The 13453-nt window shown below is 44.0% G+C and overlaps 1 pseudogene; it reads right to left on the minus strand.

Annotated features, from left to right (window-relative positions):
• Positions 1–205: 205 nt before the first annotated feature.
• LOC136593370 (U2 spliceosomal RNA) lies at positions 206–383 on the minus strand (annotated as a pseudogene).
• Positions 384–13453: the final 13070 nt, after the last annotated feature.

The raw sequence follows: 13453 nt of genomic DNA on the forward strand, positions 1-13453 counted from the left end.
TCCTGCGGAAATCTTGCGGAATGACCGCACCTAAAAACTGCAAACTAAAAAGATTTTCACGAGATAAGCGCAGCTTCAAAGCCTGTGGCCTTTCGCCGCATGTTTTGGAGTGGCTTTCTGTCGACATTCTGCTGCTCTATAGAGCGACGCAACACAACTTGCATTTTTGGTGTGTTGCGTTTTTGTTTTTTTTCTTTTTTAGGAAAGGGGGTGCACCGGTCCCTGGAGGTACCGCAATACCAGGTCAATGCGCGGAGTGGACAGAACAAGCTCTTTTTCCAGCTCCCTGTTCTAAAAATCCATTTAATTAGGGGACGTATCAGATATTAAACTGATAAGAACAGATACTACACTTGATCTTAGCCAAAAGGCCGAGAAGCGATGGTGTGTTGCATTTTTAACCCTTTCCAATCCACTGTCTGACATCTGAAGACATTATGATTTAAGGCTGTACAGCTCCCATTTTGGAAGACGTCCGTCGGGGTTCTCTTACTGTATATTGTCAGCCTCTCTGCTGTTGGAGCCTATCCAATGTGTCACCTCATGCAGTTCTGGCTTTAGCCAGCAGATAGCGCCGTTGTATAACAGCAGAAAAAGGGTAAGCCCCCTAGGAAAACCAGGATAGAAATTGGATTGGAAAGGGTTTACATTAGAAAGTCCCATTGACAATTGGAAAAAAAAAATCGGCAAATTCGCAGCAGAAAAAAAACGCTAGTGGGTAGTCACCCATAGGGTGCGTTCACATGTAGGCGATTTTCTGTGGATTTTCTGCAGCTAAAAAATCTGCACCACAATCGTCATCGGGATCAGCATCGGGATTGGCATCATTGGATGCAGATTTTGGTAAAGATGCAGCACAGATTTTATCCCTTCAATTTGAATTTAGTTTAGGGCTTAAACAGATGGCCGTGTTTTCGTAATGTTGTTAAAACATGACTAGGTGAAGCCATTGATTTTAATGGTTTTGTTTTCACTAGCCTGATTATCATACGATATTACTACGCGAGAGAAAAAATAGGCCTTGCCCTGTCTTACTCACACGTAGGTTTTATATGTGCGAGAGAAGTTAGGGCAGGACCCATCTTTCTGCATTTTTTCTTTCTATGGGCGCAATAGCACAAAGTTTGCACCTTAGGAAAAAAAAAAGACTTTTGATGGATTTATGCGCAAATACGCCCTGTAGCAGCGACCGTATTAGCGCATGCACCTGTCTAAAAAGGCTTTAAAAGATTGAAATTTGCAGTGGATTCATACCAAATGGTGCAAATTTTGATGCAGATTTTGGCGTGGATTTGCAAATTAGCAATGCCTGAATGTGCCTTAAGGTCATGGTCATACGCTGAAATCCTATGTGGATTTTCCTGAGCGAATTCCGCCTCTAAAAACCATGGCAGCAATGGCCCTAGGGTTTATTCACAAGTGATGGATTTGGGTGTGGATTAGAGATGAGCGAACCTACTTGGCCACGCCCCTTTTTGCCCAAGCACCGCGATTTTCGAGTACTACCGTACTCGGGCGAAAAGATTCGGGGGGCGCCGTGGGTGAGTGGGGGGTTGCAGCGGGAAGTGGGGGGGAGAGGGAGAGAAAGAGGGCTCCCCCCTGTTCCCCGCTGCTACCCCCTGCTCCGCCACGCCTCCCCCCGCCCCCGGCGCCCCCCGAATCTTTTCACCCGAGTACGGAAGTACTCGAAAATCGCGGTGCTCGATCAAGTAATTACTCGAAACGAGTACGTTCGCTCATCTCTACTGTGGATCCATAGAAAAATCCACATCCCAATTCACACCAGTTGGTATCAATTTTTGACTCTGCCTTTGATGTGGACTTGCAGCAGATTGTACCCTTTTAATTGAAGTGGTGAAGTCTGCTGCATATTCAGGTCAAAATAAAGCAGATATTGATACGGGATTTATGTGGTTTTTGGTCCTGATTTTCCACCGTGGAAAATGTGTACCAAAGCTGGTATTTGTGAATGCACCCCTAGGCCTCGTTCACACGAGTGTTGTTTTGCACGCATCCAAGCTGCGCAAAACACAGCGCTGCACGGATGTGCAGACAAACCCATGAACGAAGCTCCGTGCTGATTGCTTTCAATGGGGCCACCGCTGCTGCGGATCTTTGTGCACGCATGTCCGATCTTTTGCAGGTGCGTCCGTTTGCATGCATGTAAAACACGGACATGTGAACGCATCATAGGAAATCAATGGTTTTAATAAAACGCCCGGTTATGTGTGCAAGATTGTACGATTGTAGGCATAATAAAGCTATTGTAGATGTTACAGGTGACTTCCACTCTGCCAGGTGTGCTCAGGTGAGTTCTGCCTACTTGCCCACTGGCAGGAGTATCATTAATGCTGCTCACCAGTCTGCTGACAAATGACTGTTATTACTTCTGTTGCATCGGTTGTGCCTGTTTGTGGTTTGAAACAGATCTATTCAAGATCCGACCCCCGATATTTGTACTGGAACCATAAGAAAGTGTTATAGTTACCATTGATAAAAGTTTATCAGCAAATATGCACCAGCCTAGCCCCTTTTCTCAGACAGACTTGGTAATTGCCGGAGCTCATGGAGTACAATTGCCCGAAGACGTCAAAGTTCAGCACAGGCCGATGCCAGACCACCAAGCCTGTCACCAAAACTCCAGATTGACTCCTCTACCAAGAACAGCCATGGCCATCCTGAATCAGAGCTTGAGGCCCCGGTACACAGCCATGTTAGTTGTCACCTTTAAGCTATCGTCTCAGAAACTGATTACCATTTAGTCAGCATGTTCTAACAATATTAAAGAGGTTATCCAGACAGAAAAAAATAGTTTGAAATCAGCTCCAAATAGCGGCAAAACATAAAAGAAGCCATACTCACCTTACCCGATCCCCCGCTGCCCCTTCTGTCAGTGCCCAATCCCTCATTGCACTCCAACTCCTCCTGCAGCAGAGATGATGCCCCGGCAATAGGACATTTGATTGCTGCAGCAAATCACTGGTCACAGTAAGGCCGCCTGCAGACGGGCAGGAATTCCGCGGCGGGATTTCCCGCGGAATTTCCGCCCTTGGAAGCTGCCATAGGATTTCGTTAGCAAATGCAATCCTAGGTAGACGGCTGCGGTTTGGCCGCGCGAAATCTCAAGCAGCAAACAAACCGCAGCATGTTCTATTTCTGTGTGGGGCTTACACAAAAACGTCACTAAATCATCCCAGACAAATATTTGTCCAACCTTTGTTTGAACACTTCCATTGAAGGAGAACTCACCACCTCCCGTAGCCACCTGTTCCACTCATTGATCACCTTCACTGCCTAATATCTAATTTGTGTCTCCTCCCTTTCAGTTTGATCCCAATGCTTGGCGGTGAAACACTGTATTGCTTCAATTCCCCTGTGGGATCTCCAACAGGTTACAAGTTATTAGAAGGCGGAAGCTAACAGTCAATCTCCCTGTGATTAGCTTATTGTCAGGGAACAACCTAAGAAGCATATGATATTGGACACATGTAATAGGGCAGAGCTCCACATTCCCTCATTACATCAACTGAGCGGCTACTCCAGCCTGTTTGAAGACTTCCATTGAAGGAGAACTCACCACTCCCCGTGGTAACCTGTTCCACTCATTGATCACCCTCACTGTCAGAAAGTTTTTTTTTTCTAATATCTAATCTGTGTCTCCTCCCTTTCAGTTTCATCCCATTGCTTCTAGTATTTCCTTGTAGAAATGAGAATAGGGCTGATCACTCTACACTGTGCCAGCCTTTCAGATATTTGTAGACAGCTATTAAGTCTCCTCTCAGCCTTCTCATCTGCAAGCTAAACATTCCCAGATCCTTTAACTGCTCACCATCTTGGTAACTCTTCTCTGAACTTGCTCCAGTTTGTTTATGTCTTTTTTAAAGTGGGGTGCCCAGAACTGGACACAGTATTCCAGATGAGGTCTGACTAAGGAAAAGTAGAGGGGGATAATGACCTCACGTGATCCAGACTTGATGCTTCTCTTAATACATTCTTGAATTGTGTTTGCCTTTTTGGCTGCTGCATCACATTGTTGACTCATGTTCAATCTATGATTAGCAGGATAGGAGTATGCTGATCTTGTAGGAGACAGTGACTTGTCCCCTCTCTAATGAGGATAGATCTGTATGGGATGGATAATACCGTAGACTGGGTGGAAACAGAACTGCTAAACCAATCATATGATAAGAATAATAACAGCAGCAGGAAGTATGTTGATCTTGTAAGAGACAATGACTTGTCCCCTCATTAATGAGGACAGATCTGTATGGGATGGATAATACCGTAGACTGGGTGGAAACAGTACTGCTAAACCAATCAGATAATAAGAATAATAACAGCAGCAGGATAGGAGTGTGCTGATATTGTAGGAGACAGTGACTTGTCCCCTCACTAATGAGGACAGAGCTGTATGTGATGGATAATACCGTAGACTGGGTGTAAACAGTACTGCTATACCAATCAGATAATTAGAAAAATAACAGCAGCAGGAGAGAAGTATGTTGATGTTGTGGAAGCAGTGACCTGTCTACTCACCATACATTACCAAGGGCAGGCTACAAGTTACAAAAGCAATATCGTGAAAGGGAATGGAGTGAACAAATAATCTACCTGAAACTATAGTTATAATAAAGAGAAAATAATAAAATGATGAAGGTGTCCCTATAAATCTGAAATTCCTTCTACTGCTTCTGTTGCCAGGAAACTGTAGTAAGAAACAGGTTTCTATATGAAATGAAGAACGTACTGTATATCAGATTTTATTATACTAACAGATTTCAAAGGGTGCCTATAATTGCTAGGCTATATAAAGATACAAATATTATCTTCCACCCACATCTGCCCTGTGTTTCCTGACATGAGGGAATTTGAAATGCCAGCTCGGATAGGAATAAAAAAGAAGCTTCTGATAATGATATCACGGAGGAGAGTGGGAATCCTATAAGTTGCTAGTTACTTTAGAAATCGTACAGACAACTGATAAAGTTACTAACAGTCAGTGGCGGTGTAACCCCTTACTGACGGCCCATTTTATGCCCTAATGACCAACCAACTTTTCAGTTTTTCCTTCATCCTTGCATTCCAGAAGCCATAAGTTTTTTGTAAAATAAGTTGTTAACCCCCTAAGGACACTGCCTATTCTGGCTCAAAGGATGCAACGATTTTTGGGGAATTTTCATCTCCACTTTTCAAAATCCATAACTTTGTTTATGTTTCTGTAAACATGGCTGTATGGAGGCGAAGCGTAATTTTTATTGGTACTATTTTTGGGGATATATAATGGATTGTAAAACTTTTATTCATTTTTTTTGAAGGGCAGGGAGAGAAAACACATCAATTGTGCCATGATTCTGCAGGATAGGACCGCTGCACTGCCGGTGCGGATGACTCTCCGCACCGGCCGGCAGATAGAACACATGGCCAGCAATGGAGCCGGTCTCGCAGAGAGACGTCCGCACCCGCTGCGGCCGTCTTATCGTGCAGTAACACGGGCACAGCAGGGCTCAGTTACATGGGCGCCGATTCGCCCGTGTTTCTGCAGGATAAGACCGCTGCACTGCCGGTGCAGATGTCTCTCCGCACCAGCCGGCAGATATAATACATGGCCAGCAATGGAGCTGGTCATGCTGAGAGATGTCCGCACCTGCCGCGGCCGTCTTATCGTACAGTAACACGGGCGCAGCTGGGCTCAGTTACACGGGCGCCGATCCGCCCGTGTTTCCGGATGGGAAAATGGCCGCACCGCGTACCAAGAATCTCCGCATGACCAGCTCCATTGGATCGGCGCCCGTGTGACTGAGCCCTAAATGACATGATAACATTTTTGGCTGCTATGATTATGACGATACTAAAATTATTATTTTTTAATATATTTCTATTATCACAATAAAAAACTTTTTATTTTCTTCTTACATTGTTGCATTCAAAGAATGCTTGTTTTTTTGCGTGACGAGCTGTAGTTTTTTTCTACCATTTTGAGGTACATACAGCTTTTTTGATTACTTGCAGATTTTTGGGGAGGCATTTTGCATGTTTTTTAGGGTTTTTTTTATGTTTTTTGCTCTGCAGGATAAATAGTGTGTTCAATGTATTGTAGAGCTCCCCACAGATACAATAATACCAAATACATGGGATTTTTTGACATTTTTAATTTTTTATACAAACAGAAAAATGTGCAAAAAAGGGTTTTAGTTCTTTTTTATATGTTTTTAGTGCACTATTTTACATTTTTTCTATATTTTTTTTATCCCTGTAGGAGACTTAAATCATAAAAGCTATGATTGCTATGATAATGCTTTGCAGTTCTTTTGTACTGTAATGCCTTATCGCTTACAATGCCTCACTTCTGATCCCATACCATCCACAGGATGTAAGTTTACGTCTTGCTGCGGTAAGTACCCCAAGAAAGCCAGGACGTACATTTAGGCCTTGTGGCCATGGCACTATTTTGGGGTGAATACAATGTATTGTATTACTGTTATTAACATTTTTAGGGGGATTCAGAAAAGAAAAAGAAATTCCGACATTGTTTTTCGGATTTCATTTTTATGGCGTTCAGCCTTCAGAATAAATAATGTGATAATATTATTCTATCTTTGCAGGCACACGCCTGTAAAGCACGGACATGTAAACACACCATAGGGAATGCAATGTTGCTAATAGAAGCGTGTTTGCGTGCGTGCGTATGCACGCACAAAAACACGCTCGTATGAAACCACCCTAAGGGTGGAAAGGTGGAGTTTTGACCTTTTTGGACTTTTTTCTTTTTTAATTTTGCCCCACTAGGGGACTTAAATTTCACCACTTTTATTGTTCTTATAATATATTCCTATACCTCGGTATGGGAGTGTATTATAAAGCTTAGCAAACCCGGAGGCCATCTTCAAGCCTTCAGGTGCTATAGCTACCCATTGGGACCCCTTCCTTTATCATCCCTTTACATGCTATAGTTCCATTGACAATGGCATGTAAAGGGTTAAACAGCAGGGATCAAAGTTTCTTTGGTCTCCGCTGCTAGAGCAAGTTCCAGGGTGTCCGACAGCTGGGCACCCACTCTCCCTTGGCTCTGCAGACCTGTGCCAGGCTACTGATGCAGAGTCATAAAAAGGCATGTATAGCAGAATAAGGCCTCTTAACGTCCACCATCAAAATGCATATGGGCAGTCATTAGGGGGTTAACTTTTGGTTCTGCCTTGAACCACATGGGGATTGAACCCACAACCTTCAGGTCATGAGTGAGAGCTTAGGACTGCATTTCTACTGCCTTAATACTCTGCGCCACACGAGGCTCAAGAGATACATTAGGCTACTCTAAAGTAATCCCTATCTGTTACCTCAGAAATCCATCATAGGATATTTGGAAGTGGGTTTTCTAAACCAGACAACTCCTTTCATAATGTAAGAGATCTTTAAATCTAATCAGTATGAGGGCTTATTTAGACGACCGTATATCGGCTCGGTTTTCACGCGGAGCCGATATACGGTGTTCTTGTCTGCAGGGGGGTGGGAGGATGGAAGAGCCAGGAGCAGGAACTGAGCTCCCGCCCCTCGCCACTATTTGCAATGGGAGGGGTGGGACGGAGGTGGAGCTAAGCGCCGGGACTTAGCTCCGCTCCGTCTCACCTCCTCCTATTGCAAATAGTGGCAAGGGGCGGAGAGGGGGCGGGAGCTCAGTTCCTGCTTCTGGCTCTTCTATCCTCCCCCCACCTGCAGACAAGGACACCGTATATCGGCTCGGCGTGAAAACCGAGCCGATATATGGTCGTCTAAATAAGCCCTTAAGTAATGCTTATACCAATAGAGATCGCATGGATTAAAGGTAAAACTGCCTCTTCCCTACCAGGACTTACTAACCTCAGCACAAACAATGAGACCAAGTAGTGAAACCCCAACCACTTGTATGTGCCACTGATCACCAAAGCTCGAACATTATCTGAACCACTCACCACCAGGGCAGGAAATTGATTATACCCCTAACAAACAGGCATCAAGAGTTAACTATACCACTGACACAATAGCCAAAAGACCTGTTTGTGATGATATTCTACCCTTTAATGACATACCCACCCCATGCCAAATTAATGAGATGCAACAAATTTAGCAGTAACCAGACTTTGTGTGTCTTTATTTATTGAGCAAAACACCTGTGAAAACCAAATCTTCATCTATTTACTAGAAATACCTTTTGCCAATTGGCTGCTGGAGACGTCATTAACATAGAGGTTCACTTACTTTTTCCCCCTGTATTGTGGATGTTTACTCCATGTGTTCAATAAAAGACACGAACAGTGCAATGACTTGTGTGTTTGTCTATAACTGTGACTTTGATAATAATCAGACCACATTTTGTTAGAAATCAATGCAGAAATCCAGGTAATTCCAAAAGGTTCATTTACCTTTTCTTACAAAGAAAGAGAAAGAGGGAGGAAGGGTTCTAAATTAAATGCAGCAAACCCTATTACCACGGCCCTCTTGTGAAGGTTCAGACTTCAATAATTACAGGGAATGTAACTCTCACTCTCGATCACACTCACAATATATTGCTGGTTCTTCACTTTCCCACCATTCACTATCAATAGGATCTATAGTTTATTATCATTGCACAATCTATATGACTGAATCCATATGCCACTTTATAGCAGGTCAACATTTCATTGCATTCCATTGTTATTGTAATTTCTCTACCATTGATGATAGTAAACATATTACATCTCTTATTGGCCAGTAGAATCGGCCAAAATGATAAAAATCACATACGGTATGTATCGCATTTCATAATGTACATCAAAAGCTTGACGTTTGTATGCAGCATGTGAAGTTCATTATTAACCAGAAATTGTGGAGTCAGGTAGGTACAACATCTATAGAGTGCCAAGGCTGTATTCGAGATTAAAAAACATTGTCTGTTTTTTTTTCTTCCATGGCCTCTGTATGGTATTGCCAATTACATGAAAGGGGATAAGCTGTAATACTGGGCACAGCCAGTGGAAAGGACTGGCACTGTTTCCGAGAAAAAGTACAAATCAAAGCCTAAGGCTGCATTCACACGAACGTATATCGGCTCGGTTTTCACGCCGAGCCGATATACGTCGTCCTCATCTGCAGGTGGGGGGGGGAGGGTGGGGGGTTGGAAGAGCCAGGAGCAGGAACTGAGCTCCCGCCCCTCTCTGCCTCCTCTCCACCCCTCTGCACTATTTGCAATGGGGAGAGGCGGGACGAGGGCGGGGCTAATTCTAGGAAATTAGCCCTGCCCCCGTCCCGCCTCTCCCCATTGCAAATAGTGCAGAGGGGTGGAGATGAGGCAGAGAGGGGGCGGGAGCTCAGTTCCTGCTCCTGGCTCTTCCATCCTCCCCCCCTGCAGATGAGGACGACGTATATCGGCTCGGCGTGAAAACCGAGCCGATATACATTCGTCTGAATGCAGCCTTATACATAGGGAATAAATTGCAATTACTACATCATAATTGTCTATTATAATGAAGAGTTTTGAAGTATAGGAAATATAATCCTTAGGGCTCACACCCACTGGTGATACGACTTCCCTGCGATGCGAGAGTGAGTGAAAACATATGATAATGAAACCAATGATTTTCAATGGTTTTATTCTCATTAGCGATGTTTTCACTGCAACCTCACATCACAAAGAAGAATGTGCAATACTGCCCATTGTTGTCAATGGGGCCAGTGGCTGCCCCATTGAAAACATAGGGAGTACACTGAGCTCCCCTGACACAGCTGTGACAGCTATGGCAGGGGATTCCTTCGGGGATGAAGGAATGCCCTGTCACAGCTGTCATAGCTGTGGCAGAGGTCCACAATGCTATCCCATTGCATTCAATGGGGCTGCAGCAGCGCTGGCTCTATTGAATACAATGGGATAACATCGCGGACCTCTGCCACATGAAGGAATTCCCTGCCATAGCAGTCACAGGTCAGGGGAGCGCAATGTACTCCCCATGTTCAATGGGGCTGGCACTGCTGCCCCTGGCCCCTTGAAAAAAATGGGCGATATTGCACATTCTTCTTTGCGATGCAAGGTTACAGTGAAAACATCGCTAATGAGAATGTAACCATTGAAAATCATTGGTTTCATTATCATGCATTTTCACTCACTCTCGCATCACAGGGAAGTCTTATTGCCAGTGGGTGTGAGCTCTTATAGTGATGCCCATAGAGTTCCCCTGCCCCCTTAGTGATGAGGGTGGTAACATGGCTAGCACATTACTGGCCCTAAAATGCATGTAAGTTGGGCCTAATAAAAGTGCAGATGGGTACCATATTGAGCAGAGTCAAATTGAGATGTCAGACCCAAAAAGAAGGGTCCATGTAATCAAGGGCCTAGAAGAGACGGTCCTGGAGTAAATGCCTACTGTAGCAAATACTACAGCAGGTAAAGTACAGAGTTTCTCCCAGATGTCCACCAGGGCCAGAGAGCGCAGAGTGTGGAGAGAGGCTCATCAGTGACCAGAAGGGGCAAAGCTTATGCAGACAAACAGTCACTACTACGATTATTTATCCCCATAGGCTGGATGTACATCTTCTTGTTCATATGGGAGATGTACTGCCAATAAGTGAGCATTTTTATGCTTGATGAAATGGACTGATCAGCCGACAAATTGGCATTCGCTTATTCATGAGCAGATCATTGGTCCCTATATACGGCCCAATTCTTTGGCAAACGAGCGCTCAGATAATCAGTCTATGAAAAAGGACCTATAGCATTTGAATGCTGCTAATGTAATAACTAATGCAATGTGAAGATTAGATGTTCTTAAAGAGACAGCTGCATGGATTATCTTTTTGTGCAGAAAATATTCTTGTGGACAACTGTTCTTTTAATACAGAAACTTTATTTTTATCGTTCTCTTTAATATTAATAAAGAAACTCAGCAGAAGACAGCAAGCAACTGTAATAAATGTGGGTATATATATATTCCAAGAAAGTTGCAACGCTGTGTAAAATGTAAATAAATATTAAGAAAAAAGGAATGCAATGAGAAGGAAATTTCATATAACCATATTTTATTTACAATAGGACATGGAACACTTATCAGAAGTTGGAAGGGTGATATTTTTCCATTTCATTTAAATAATTTAGAAATTGATGGCAGCAACGCATCTCAAAAAAGTTGGGACAGGGGTAACAAAAGGCTGGAATAGTAAGTGATACTAATGAAAATTGAGGGTCAATTTTCTACTAAGTCACATGACTGTGTAAAAAAGAGCAGAGGCAGAGTCTCTCAGAAGCAAAAAAAATGGTCAGAGGTTCACCAATCATTGACAAACTGCATCTAAAAATTGTGGAACAATTTATAGTACATAATATCATTAAAAGATTCAGAGAACTAGTAGAAATTCATGTGCAGAAAAGACTGGCAATATAGGATGCTCGAAAGCTATTGGCTCTCAGGTGGCATTGCATTAAAAACAGGCATGATTCTGTAATGCAAATCAGTGCATGGGCTCAGAAATACTTCCAGAAGTCATTGTCTGAGCACAAGTCGCCATGCAATCCGCAAATGTAAGTTAAAACTACATAATGCAAAGAAGAAGCAATTTATCTCTTATTTGTCTCTGATGGTACGAGGTTGCATTAGTTGGCAGGGGCAGCTAACACATCTTGAAAGGCACTATCAATGCTGAGCAGTATATAAAGGTTTTAGAACTACATATGTTCCCATCCAGAAAACATCTCTTTTAGGCAAGGCCTTGCATATTTCAGAAAGACAATGCTAAACCACATACTGCATCCATCACAACAGCATGGCTTTGCAGAAGAAGAGTCCGGGGCTGAACTGACTGCCTGCAACCCAGACCTTTCACCATAGAAAACATTTGGCGCATTATGAAACAAAAAAATCCAGTTCCTGGAAAACGTCTAGAGGGTACTCACTGAATGGGGGGGGGGGGGGAGGGGGGGGGGGGCTTGCTCCTTACTCGTATTTGGAGACATCTCTGAATGGTTCCTCTCCATCACTGAACTACAGTAGATTCAGAAACTATCAGGGCCTCTCTGAGAAAAAGTATGAGAGTTACAGGTGCCCTGGAAACGTAGGCAGCGTGAATAATCAAACAATCACCGCATCTCAAAGTATTTATTGTCCAACACGCGAACTTTTGAAGTCACTTTGACCGGAAGGTTGATAGGTGCACAGTACAAGGCTGGCTCTCAACAGTTTTTATCACTGGTGCTGGTCACAGAGGGCTCTTAGCAGGTTCCTAGGACACCTAGCCATTGCAGCCTCACTCCAGTAGACGTGTTAGCTTATGTAGTGGCCTGAAACATCTATTTCTGGACCCTCCATAAATGTCATACATGTCATGTCTTTTATGTGGATGCACTGTGCAAAATGTCTAGTCTGCCGTTATGTGTATTGTACAGCTGCAGCATGTGAGAGGTTAATGTCTGAAAGTGGCTGGGATATGTCTGGAAAAGTATCAATATCTGTCTAGTCACGTGATGCAGAGTCACAGGAGCGGAGCGCTGTAGATAACTGAGACTGCAGGCCCAGTATCATCCTGAGTTATCCTCCCTGACCTAGCACTAGCAACTTGTCTTTCCTGCACGTGCGAATAAGCTGTATTCTACTGAATATTCTACAGTAAAGTTTCAGTCACCGCCCATTCCCAGTGATTGAGGTATTCAAGTTTATCAGTGTGTGGACTTTCTTTATTCATCCTCCGGATAATCTACTGTGAGGAAGGAACGGTGGCGTCACGCGTGACAACTTCACGTCCACAACACTTAAACAGGTAACCACTGTCCCAAAGTTGCCTGGAAGAAGCCTAGCAGTGCCTTGGCCGGGGTTCTGTGCGTCCCTCCGGGGAGCAGTCTGGTAGAGCCACCGTGACAAGTGCCAACTCTACCCTGCCAGTTCCTCAGGTGAGAATGGAACGGTGGCGTCACGCGTGACAACTTCACGTCCACAACACTTAAACAGGTAACCACTGTCCCAAAGTTGCCTGGAAGAAGCCTAGCAGTGCCTTGGCCGGGGTTCTGTGCGTCCCTCCGGGGAGCAGTCTGGTAGAGCCACCGGGACAAGTGCCAACTTTACCCTGCCAGTTCCTCAGCGTGGGCCTCGTGTCTGGGTTGCCACAGGACACTACACTTAGGCCCGTCACTCCATTGGCAACCCTTCAGGAATTTGCTCCATTCAGCCCTGGTGTCTCCCCTTAACAAAATGCACAAATCCTGCATCTTTCTCATATCCTCCTATCAAGTCTTCTTGCAAAAGCCAACATGCAATATATGCTGTGTCACCCAGCTATAACAGTATATACATAAAAACAATAAAACACATATTAAACATATACTTTCTTACGTAGGGCTGCCTAATATGTTAGTGCAATATTAAAAAAAGGTAATTCGTTTTTACTCTGCACAGTGCAAAACGTAGCCTTATCTATGGGAAAACTGTCAGCAAGCAGGCTAGCTAGCAGCTTTTAAGACATG

Source organism: Eleutherodactylus coqui, chromosome 1, assembly GCF_035609145.1.
Source record: "Eleutherodactylus coqui strain aEleCoq1 chromosome 1, aEleCoq1.hap1, whole genome shotgun sequence".
Taxonomy (NCBI): domain Eukaryota; kingdom Metazoa; phylum Chordata; class Amphibia; order Anura; family Eleutherodactylidae; genus Eleutherodactylus; species Eleutherodactylus coqui.